Consider the following 10,521-nt stretch of genomic DNA (forward strand, 5'->3'; position numbering starts at 1 on the left):
TTCAAACAATTAGAAAGGCAGATGTTAGTTTCACAGGAATCTACCCTCAAACACACACACATACACAAAAAGTATTCAAAGGAAGTCAATCAACTGAATATGTTATTTTGCTGGAATATATTTATTTTGAAATTGTAAAAATTGTCTCAGAAATCATACTGTACTATTTAAAAGATTAATAAATTATGGGAAGGGCATGCTACCTTACTAAATAAATTAACGTCATCATTCTCTAAGAAAGCAGGAGAAAAATGTAGAACAAAATATAAAATCATAAGAGAGAGCAAGCTTACTCCTTAGGTATAGACTGGTGGAACTTCAAATATTACAACTTTTAGTCACTCTTCAGCTCTAGAACTAAATTCATCCCTACAGCTCAATTTTCATCAAAACAATAGCTGGGCCTATAAGGGGAACATAGCCCTAGTAAGCTATGCACACCTTAAAATAATCAGTCATTTGAGATCAAAAGTTTAGTATTTACAAAAGGACAAAGTTCATAAGGAATCAAGAAACACAGAAAGGAAGTGGTATTTGTGATGTAACATTGACGGAATTCCAATTACTGAGATTAAAAAAAAAAGTATATGAATTGTTGATTGTAAAACTGATGTTCTACTGCATAAACATTAACCTAAATCAAAATAAAATGTTAAAAATGCATAATTATGAAAAGTAAAAAGCATCTGAGTTATAAAATGTGAAGAAAAAAAAAAAAAAACTCCAAAGGGCTTTGAAATAGAATTCAATATATATTTTTAAATATATACACTCCAATACCACCAATCATCTGTCAGCTTCTCATACTTTGGTGGCTTGCATGTTGCTGTGATTCTGAAAGCTATGCCACCAAAATTTTAAATACCAGCAGGGTCAACTGTGGTGGAAACCTTATGAATAGCAATAAACACTTTCAAATAGCACAAGATTTTTGAATATTGAAACATGATGAACAACACCAGAATACTGTCAGATACAGTTACAGAATATGAGCCTTCCATGTTGGAAGGCACTCAAAATGTGTTTAGGGAAGAGCTCCTCAAAGTAGAGTTGGGCAGTGATGATGCAAATGGAGTAGATCCTTCAGGACCTTCATTTGCTTGTGGGGCACAGATCAAAATGAAGAAAAACAGCTGTGAGCATCCATTAAAAAACAGAACATGGAATGTACAAAGTATGAATCTAGGAAAATTGAAAATTGTCAAAAATGAAATGTAACACATAAACATCAATATCCTAGGCATGATTGGGTTGAAATGGACTGGTATTGGCCATTTTGAATCGGACATTCACATGGTTTACTATGCTGGAAATGACAAATCAAAGAGGAATAGCCTTGCATTTATCATAAAAAAAAACATATCAAGACCTGTCTTGAAGTACAGCACCACATATATAATAGAAAAATAATGATAAACCTATATGAATGACCAGCTAATACCTCTATTATTCAAATTTACTCACCAACCACTAAAGCCAATTATGATGAAATTGAAGAATTCTGCCAACTTCTTCAGTCTGAAATTGATCAAACATGCAATCAAGATGTATTTGATAATTACTGGTTGTTAGATGCAAAGATCAGAAACAAAGAGGAAAGATCAGTAGTTGAAAAATATGGCCTCAATAATAGAAATGATGTTGGAGACCTTACCGTAGAATTTTGCAAGACCAATGACTTCCTCATTATAGATACTTTTTTAAATCAATATAAAAGAAAACTATTCTTAAGAACCTTACCAGATGGAATACATAGAAATCAAATTAATTAAATATTTGGAAAGAGATGGTGGAGTAGCTCCATATCATCAGCAAAAATAAGACCAGAGGAAGACTGTGGAAAAGACCAACCATTGCTCATATGCAAATTCAGGCTGAACCTGAAAAAAATTAAAACAAGTCCACATAAACCAAACTGTGACTTTGAACATGTCCCACCTGAATTTAGAGATTCACTCAAGATCAGATTTGATGCATTAGACTCTAAAAAGAGAAAAAACAGAAGAGTTGAGGGATGATATCAAGAATATCGTAGAGGAAGAAAGCAAAAGGTAATTAAGAAGATAAGAAAGAAGGAAAAGACCAAAATGGATGTCAGAAGAGACTCTTAAACTTGCTCTCCATCACAGAGAGGCAAAAGCAAATGGACAAAATGAGGAGGTATAAGAGTTGAATAGAAACTTCAAAGAGAAACTCAAGAAGACAAATTCAAATATTATAATGAAATGTGTGAAGACTATGCATTCAAAAACCAAAAGGGGAGAATATGCTCAGCATTTCTCAAGATGAGGGAACTGAAGAAAAAAATGAAACCTTGGCTTGAAGGATTCTGTGGGCAAAATATAAAATGGTGCAGAAAGACCAAAAGAAGATGGAAGGAATATACAGAGTCACTGTACCAAAAGGAAATGGTTAATATTCAACCATTTCAAGAGGTTGCTTATTATCAAGAGCCTATGACACTGAAGGAAGAAGTCCAAGGTGCACTGAAGATAGTGGCAAAGAACAAGGCACCAGGAATTGATGGAATACAAATTGAAATATTTTAACAAACAGATGATACACTGGAGGCACTCACTCACATATGCCATGAAATTTGGAAGGCAACTACCTGGCCAACTGATTGAAGAAATCCATATTTATGCCCATTCCATATATAGATGACCCAATGAAATGCAGGAGTCATTGGGCAGTATCATTAATATCTCGTACAAGTAAAAGTTTGCTAAAAATATTTTTTTAAAATGGTTACAAACATACATTGATGGAGAACTGCAAGAGATTCAAGCCAGATTCAGATGAGGATGTGCAATGAAGGATATCACTGCTGACATCAGATGAATCTTGGCCGAAAGCAGAGAATACCAAAAAGATGTTTACCTGAGCTTTATGATTATGCAAATATTTTTGATTGTGTGGAGCATGAGAAGCTATGGACAACATTATAAGGATTGTGCTCATGTGGAATCTATACATAGACCAAGTGGCAGTTGTTCAAACAGAACAAAGGAACACTGAATGGTTTAAAATTAGGAAAGGTGTGCTCCAGGGTTGTATTCTTTCACCATAGTTATTCAGTCTTTATAATGAGCACATAATCTGACAAACTGGACTATATGAAGAAAAACGTGTCATCAGGATGGAAGGAAGACTCATTAATAGACTGTGGTATGCAGATGATAATGATACAATAAAATACTTACTGATGAAGATCAAAAGCAACAGTCTTAGGTATGGATTGCATCTCAATATAAAGAAAACAGAAATCCTCACCACTGATCCAATAAACAACATGCATACAAATGGAGAAAAAAACTGAAGTTATCGAAGACTTCCTTTTGCTCAGATCAACCATCAACACTCATGGAAGCAACAGCCAAGAAATTAAATGACATATTGCATTAAGCAAATCTGTTGTACAAGACCTTTTTAAAGTATTCAAGAGCAAAGATGTCAGTTTGAGGGCTAAGGTGGACCTGAATCAAGCCATGGTGTTTTAAATAACCTCATAAACCTATGAAAGTTGTCATTGAATAAGGAAGACTGTAGAATAATTTATGCATTTGTGTTATGGTGTTTGAGGAGAATATTAAAAATACCATGGGCTGCCAAAAGAACAAACCAATCTGTGTTGGAAGAAGTACAGCCAGATGTTTTTTGGAAGCCAGGATGGTAAGACTTCATCTCTCATACTTTGGACACATTGTCAGGAGGGACCAGATCCTCACGAAAGATATTATGTTTTATTAACTGGAGGTTTGGAGAAGAAGAGGAACACCCCCAATTAGATGGGTTGGCACAGTGGCAGCAGCAATGGGTTCAAACATGGCAACAACTGGGAGATTGGCCCAGGACCTAGCAGTGTTTCATTCTGTTGTGCATAAGTTCATTATGGGTTGGTACTGACTTGATGACACATAACAACAATAATGCTCCAATAAGTATCACAAAGACTATATCTGGTTTGTTTGTTTTTAAATAAATTGGACATGATATGTATACACTAGGGGGACTATGAAAATTTTGCTAAACATTTCCATTATCTTTTAATTTTTTCCATGAGCTTTTTGCAACTCCTTTATTTTAAAATGATCAGATTCAATATGTTGTTGTTGTTAAGTGCCATTGGGTCAGTTCTGACCCATAGCTACCCTATATAGGGTTTCTAAGGAGTGGCTGGTGAGCTTGAATCACCAACCTTGCAGTTCAAACTGATTTTGCAGTCCAGTACATTAACCCATAGTGCCACACACACTCCATCAGATTCAATATAGAGAAATGGAAAATTAAGAATAAAATATTTTCAGTATACCTATACTATTGATAGGGTCTAAGACAGACAGCAGTGTTTCATTCTGCTGTGCATAAGGTTGCTATGGGTCAGTATCGATTCGATGGCACCTAATAACAACAACAACAACAAGACAGACAAGCTAAAAAATTGTTCTTGATTTTACTGGTGACAACAAATTAAAAACTAGCCAAGTAACATTTTTTGCCTTCTAATGTATATTAGAAGTCCTGGTGTGGCACTAATTTCAACATTCTAATGCCTAGATTATCACTTTTATGCATTCTATTTAATTTTAACATCTTCTAGTTTTCCTAGATCCATACTTCATACATTCCATGTTCTGATGATTGATGTTTGCAACTGTTTCACCTTATTTTGAGTTGTTCTCCATCACAAATGAAGGTCCCAAATGTTTTACCCATTTATGTCAATATCATCACCTCTACTTTGAGGAGGCAGCTCTTCCTCAGTTTTAATTTTGAGTGCCTTCCAACTTCAAGGGTTCATTTTCTAGTACTATATTTGACAATATTTGGCTGCTCTTTATAATGTTTTCATCTTCTGGCACTATATCTGACACGTTCCTGCTGCTATCCATAAATTTCTATGGACTATACCTTCAGAAGTAGTCTTCCTTACTTTCTTCCTAGTCTGTCTTAGTCTGGAAACTCTGCTGAACCCTATTCCTCAGAGGTGACCCTGATATTTAAAATAGCAGTGGAATAGCTTCCAGCATTACAACAAGAAAGCCACCACAGTACAACAAACTGACAGATAATTTGTGGCTTCTATTTATAGAATTTCTCAATTTATAGTAATTTAGAAATGTCATTGGATTACATGTTCTTTCAAACTATCCTTGTGCCAGACTGCAAAGCCATGAACTGCAAGGTCAGTGGTTCAAGCTCACCAACTGCTCCTTGGAAACCCTATACAGGGTCACTATGGGTCAGAATCAACTCGGTGGCACTTAACAACAATAACAAAAGTCTAATAAAATTTGGACAGCATGTGTTTTAAGATTGTGTTCTCTGATAAAGTTTTGAACAAAAGTATTCTGAATTGATGCGTGCAAGTCAATATAAAAACATTAAAGATCAAATACGTAAAGGTTAAGGTAAGTTTTCTTTTGTGAATATAAAGATCCCAGATAACATCTGTCAAAAATGTAGGACTGGGATGCCATGAGGAACTGGTCTATGGTGAATTGAAGCTAAGATGAGTGTTGTATTTAGAAAGTAATATAGTTCTCTTCTGCATACAAAAGTGGACCTGTTGGTGCAGTGGTTAAGAGTTCAGTCTCAAAACTAAAGGTCAGATGTTTTAACCCACCAGTACTCCATAGAAAAAAGATGTGGCAGTCTTCTTACATAAGAATTAATGCCATTTCCTATGAGAAAGTTCTACTCTACTTTACAGAGTTAGAATCAACTCAGAGTCAACAGGTTGTTGCTCTTAGGGAACACTGAGTTGGTTCTGACTCATAGCAAACCTTTGTACAACAGAAAGAAACACTGCCCAGTCCTGTAGCCTTCTGGCTATCATTCTAAATTTGAGCCCATTATTGCAGCCACGGTGTCAATCTGTCTATGGAAGCTCTTTCTTTTATTTATTTATTTTTGCTCATTCTCCAGTTTACCAAACATTATGTTCTTCTCTAGGGATTTGTCCCTTCTGATAATATGTTCAAAGTACAAGAGACAAAGTCTCACCATCCTTGTTTTTCAGAAGTATTCTGGCTGTATTTCTTCCAACACAGATTGCTTCATTTTTCTAACAGTCTGTGCTATTTTCAATATTCTCATTATACACCATAATTAAAATACATCAATTCTTCTCTGGTCTTCCTTATTCATTGTCCAACTTCGCTTGAGTCAAGTGTACTTCAGTCTTCAAAGTGACATAGTTGTTTTTTAACAATTTAAAGAAATACTTTAAGGCAGTTTTGCCCAATATGATATGTCATTTAATCTTTTTCCTGCTTCTATGAACATTGATTGTAGATCCAAGTAAATTGAAATTCTTGACAACGTCAATATTTTCTTTTTATCCTGGAGTGTCTTTTTATCATCCCCAAAACTGTAAGTTTAATACAGTTGTTTTTGTTTTTTGTTTTTTGTCAAGACCTGACAAAGCTTTAAACCTATGGATTTGACGTCAAACCAGAGAATGACATCCACTTCTACCTGGGAGAACATTATGAGTTTTGAAAATTATCAGCTACAGATGAAACATATTATGTAAAACTAGCAAAAATCTTTGAAACTTGATATACATTGCTTTCATAATATGAAATTCACTGCCTAACTAAAGTGTCTAATTTTTCAAATTTATAATTTGTTTAGTGGTATTAACATTGGGTACTTTCTTTATAATTGTTTTGCTTCTGTTTTTATTATGAAAAGATCATTTAAGGAAAAGCTAAAGTCTATTGACAGATTTGGGGTATGTTTGTACACTGCTATTTTGAATATCAACATTTGTAATGTAATATTTTCAAAATCCACCCTGAAGATAAGAGCATGGTAAAAAGTGTTGAGGGGGCTTAAAATAGCTATTCAGTTCTGTTTATGTCTTTGGTTTGCTTTGCTTTAAGTGAATTTAATTTAAACAGCATACTGGCATCTCAGAGAGAGTGCCACTTGGCCAAAATAGTCTCTTGACTCCTGGGAAAAAGGGCAGCATGAAAACAGTAGAAATGACAAGTACAAAAACTGTGAACAAGTCCTTAAAATGCTTTCATTTACTATTAACACATGCTTTTTAAATAAATATTTTGAGGAGCTATAGTATCACAAAATTATACAATCAACTTTATAAGTATGCACATAAAGTATCAGAAAACAGACTTAAAATTCATGAGTTTAAAAATGTATATAGTCTCATATTTTAAAAAACAACATTCTTAGGAATAGGTTCAGAAAAAATAAACATAATTACTACTAAAAAATACTTGAAATGTGAAAATTAGATTTAAATAGTATAATTTCAAAAACAGAACTATAATTATAGAGATTTGCCTTTGTTATCTATTGCTGCTATAACAGAAATACCACAAGTGGATGGTTTTAACAAATAGATTCATTATCCCACAGTTTAAGGGGCTGGAAGTCCAAATTCAGAGTGTCAGTTCTCATGGAAGGCTTTCTCTTCCTCCCTGCTCTGGGGAAGCATCCTTATCTACCTTCAACATCTGTGGGTCTGCACCCCTTGGAGATCTCCATGGTCTTGGCATTAATCTTTCACTGGTTCTAGAAGCTTGAACGTTCAGGAACCCCAGGTCCAAAGGATGTACTCCACTCCAGCAATTTCTTTCTTGGTGGCAGTTGTTGCCGTGGTTAAATGCCTTCAAGCTGGTTCCGACTCATAGTGATACTATAAGACTTCCAGTGAGTGGCTAGTGAATTTGAATCACTGGTCGTGCTGTTCAAACAAAGTTTGTGGTCCAGTGCTTTATCCCACAATACCACACCAAGACTCCTTGGTGGTAGTAGGTTCCTCTTTTTCTTCTTTCATTTCTCTTCTTTTATCTCTTGTAAGAAAAACAGTATTGCAAGTCACACCCCTGAGAAACTCCCTTACACTGAATGGGTTGTGATGGGATTCAGGGTATTGCAGCAACCTTAGTCCTCTTATTGGTTTATCACACCAGATCACATAACTGCCACACTGCATCACTGCATAACTGTCAAGTCACTGGCAACCATAACCTAAAGTTGACACATATTTTGGTGGGACACAATTCAATCTATGACAAGACTAAGAAGGTAAGCCACAAAACTGTTGGACTTCTGAGCTCCAAGACTTGAAACATTAGGAAAGACAAAGTACACAGTTGCAAAAAGCTAATATCATTAAGCTTGAATTAAATGCCATTCCCATTTAATTCAAAAATCTTACTCTATTAAACTTTAGGTATTATTCATTCCAGAGTTACTAATTGGCAAGTTTTATGTCTGCAGAGTAATTTTATTTAAATTTCTGAAAAGATATTTTATTATCATTATTTATACATGGTGTAGAAGACACCTGATATGGTGCTGTAGGATCAGTACTGGACTGAGGACCACAAGGTTGACAGTTCAAACTCACCAGCTGCTCTTTGGAAATCCAATATAGCATCACAGCACAAGAACAAAATACATGGCATATAGTTTCATCCTTGTAGTTCTACTATGAAGACATTCCAATCTCCAGTTATTATCAATACATCTTGATTTCATATTTGATCAATTTCAGACTGAAGATGTTTGTAGAATTCTTCAGTTTATTATCACTGGTTTTAGTGGTTGGTGTGTAAATTTGAATAATAGTGGTATTAAACTAGTCTGCCTTGCAGGCATATAGATATTATCCTATCACAGACAGTGTTGCACTTCATGACTGAGCTTGATATGCTCTTTTTGATGATGAAAGCAACACCAAAAACTTAGGTAGGACTAAATAATAGTAGCTTTCAATTTCCAGCACTTTGTAAAGAATTTTTTTATGAGATCCACTCTGAATAGATAGTTGAGTAGTTATCCCAACAGTCTTATCATCACTTGCAATTATTGAGGCACACAGTTCTGGGGCTTTTCTTCAACTAATTTAAAGACTCACTAAGTAGAGAATCACTTAAGACTCACTAAAGGAGCTCTGGTAGCGTAGTGTTTACAAATCGAGCTGGGAACCTCAGGGTCAGCAATTTGAAATCTGTTCTGTGGGAGAAAGATGAGGCTTTCTGCTCCCGTAAAGATTTACAGCCTCAGAAACCCTGTACAGGGTCGCTATGAGTTGGAATCAACTCCATGGCACATAACAACAACTTTAAGCAAAGTGATATGTGCCTTGTAATTCATATAATCAAACCATATTGTTATATACAGCTATCAATACTCATCTTTAGCATGAGAGTTAAAAGAGGCTCAGAAAATAATTTACTTAATTTTGTACAGCTAGTCAGTGAAGGTGCCTGATAGAAAGCCAAGTTTTCTGTTTCACTTCAAAATGTTCTTTCTGCTGCATTAAAAAAGCAATGGATTTATTGATTGTAATAAACAGGTCATGGAAGTACTCAAGTTTTTATAGATGAGCAGAAAGAGTCATGGAGAGAATATAAAGTTAATTCTCTGTTCCTAAATTTATAAACTATAAAATATAGCAAAGTCCTAACAGGATATTAGGGATGTTTCTTCAGACAAAATTCCAGGTCCACATAACAAGAGCAATGACATTACATTCATCCTTCTCCTCCTCTTTTTCTTCCTACTGTTAATGTTATTATCATCATGACTAGAATTTCTTTTATAATTAGTAATGAATTTCTCAGTGGTGACTTTCTTCTTCTAAGACTAAGATAGTTTATAACTATTTTTAAAAGATATTAATGTCACATCTTTATAGTGCAAAGCTTTGAATTTTATCTGCATGGTAGAAAAGTAGAATATAAAGTAAGACAGGATTTACCTATTAGTTCAGATTACCCCAAGAGTTGATAAGCATGAAGTTGATGGCAAATAAGGAGAAAACATTTAAAAATGAAAGCAAAGCCAAATTATAGCCAGCTGTTTAAGTTAAGGATATAACAAAGGGCACACATTGGAGCTAGTACACCAGAGAAGGGATTTTTACAACAGAAGGAAGGTGTAAGATTATGGTAACTGTCCTGAGCCTGTAGAACAGTTGTTCTTAACAAGACTGACATGTGTAGCTGAAAGTATTTCTGACCAAATCTTTTGTATTTTTTCCTCCAAGTGTGACAGGAAGAAAACAGATATAACTTACATTGATTCACAATAAATATATTTTGACTATTCACAAGTTAAAATCATTTATCATGTGTATCACAAACAATCTTCTATAAATAGAAACAAATTGGTGTTTCTGAATGATTTTGTCTTTCTTTTTAGGAGAAATTTTATTGGAGTGTAGTATGAAAGTAAAAATGTACACAAAGCACATCAAAATTAAACATCAAAACTCCCACTTGTAGCCGAAGACAGGAAGAAACGCAAGCATTAACGTGAATAGAGGTAAACACTGTTAACTGATGGTACCTGAAGGGGAGCGCAATCATTGTAATGAAATGAAGCATATGATCTGTTGAATGTAAACCAATAATCTGATCTGTAAACCTTGACTTAATTCACAATAAAAAAAATTAAGAGTAAAAAGAAACATAGGGGAAAATCTATCTTCAATAAGGTGGGAAAGCCACAAACGTGAGATACCCAGAGGTAGAGGGG

The 10,521-nt window shown here is 34.6% G+C and overlaps 1 pseudogene; it reads right to left on the reverse strand.

Annotated features, from left to right (window-relative positions):
• Positions 1-7,820: 7,820 nt before the first annotated feature.
• The window catches only part of LOC102821942, a 5,203-nt pseudogene continuing 2,502 nt past the window's right edge, over positions 7,821-10,521 (reverse strand).

Source organism: Chrysochloris asiatica, unplaced genomic scaffold, assembly GCF_000296735.1.
Source record: "Chrysochloris asiatica unplaced genomic scaffold, ChrAsi1.0 scaffold00066, whole genome shotgun sequence".
Classification (NCBI taxonomy): domain Eukaryota; kingdom Metazoa; phylum Chordata; class Mammalia; order Afrosoricida; family Chrysochloridae; genus Chrysochloris; species Chrysochloris asiatica.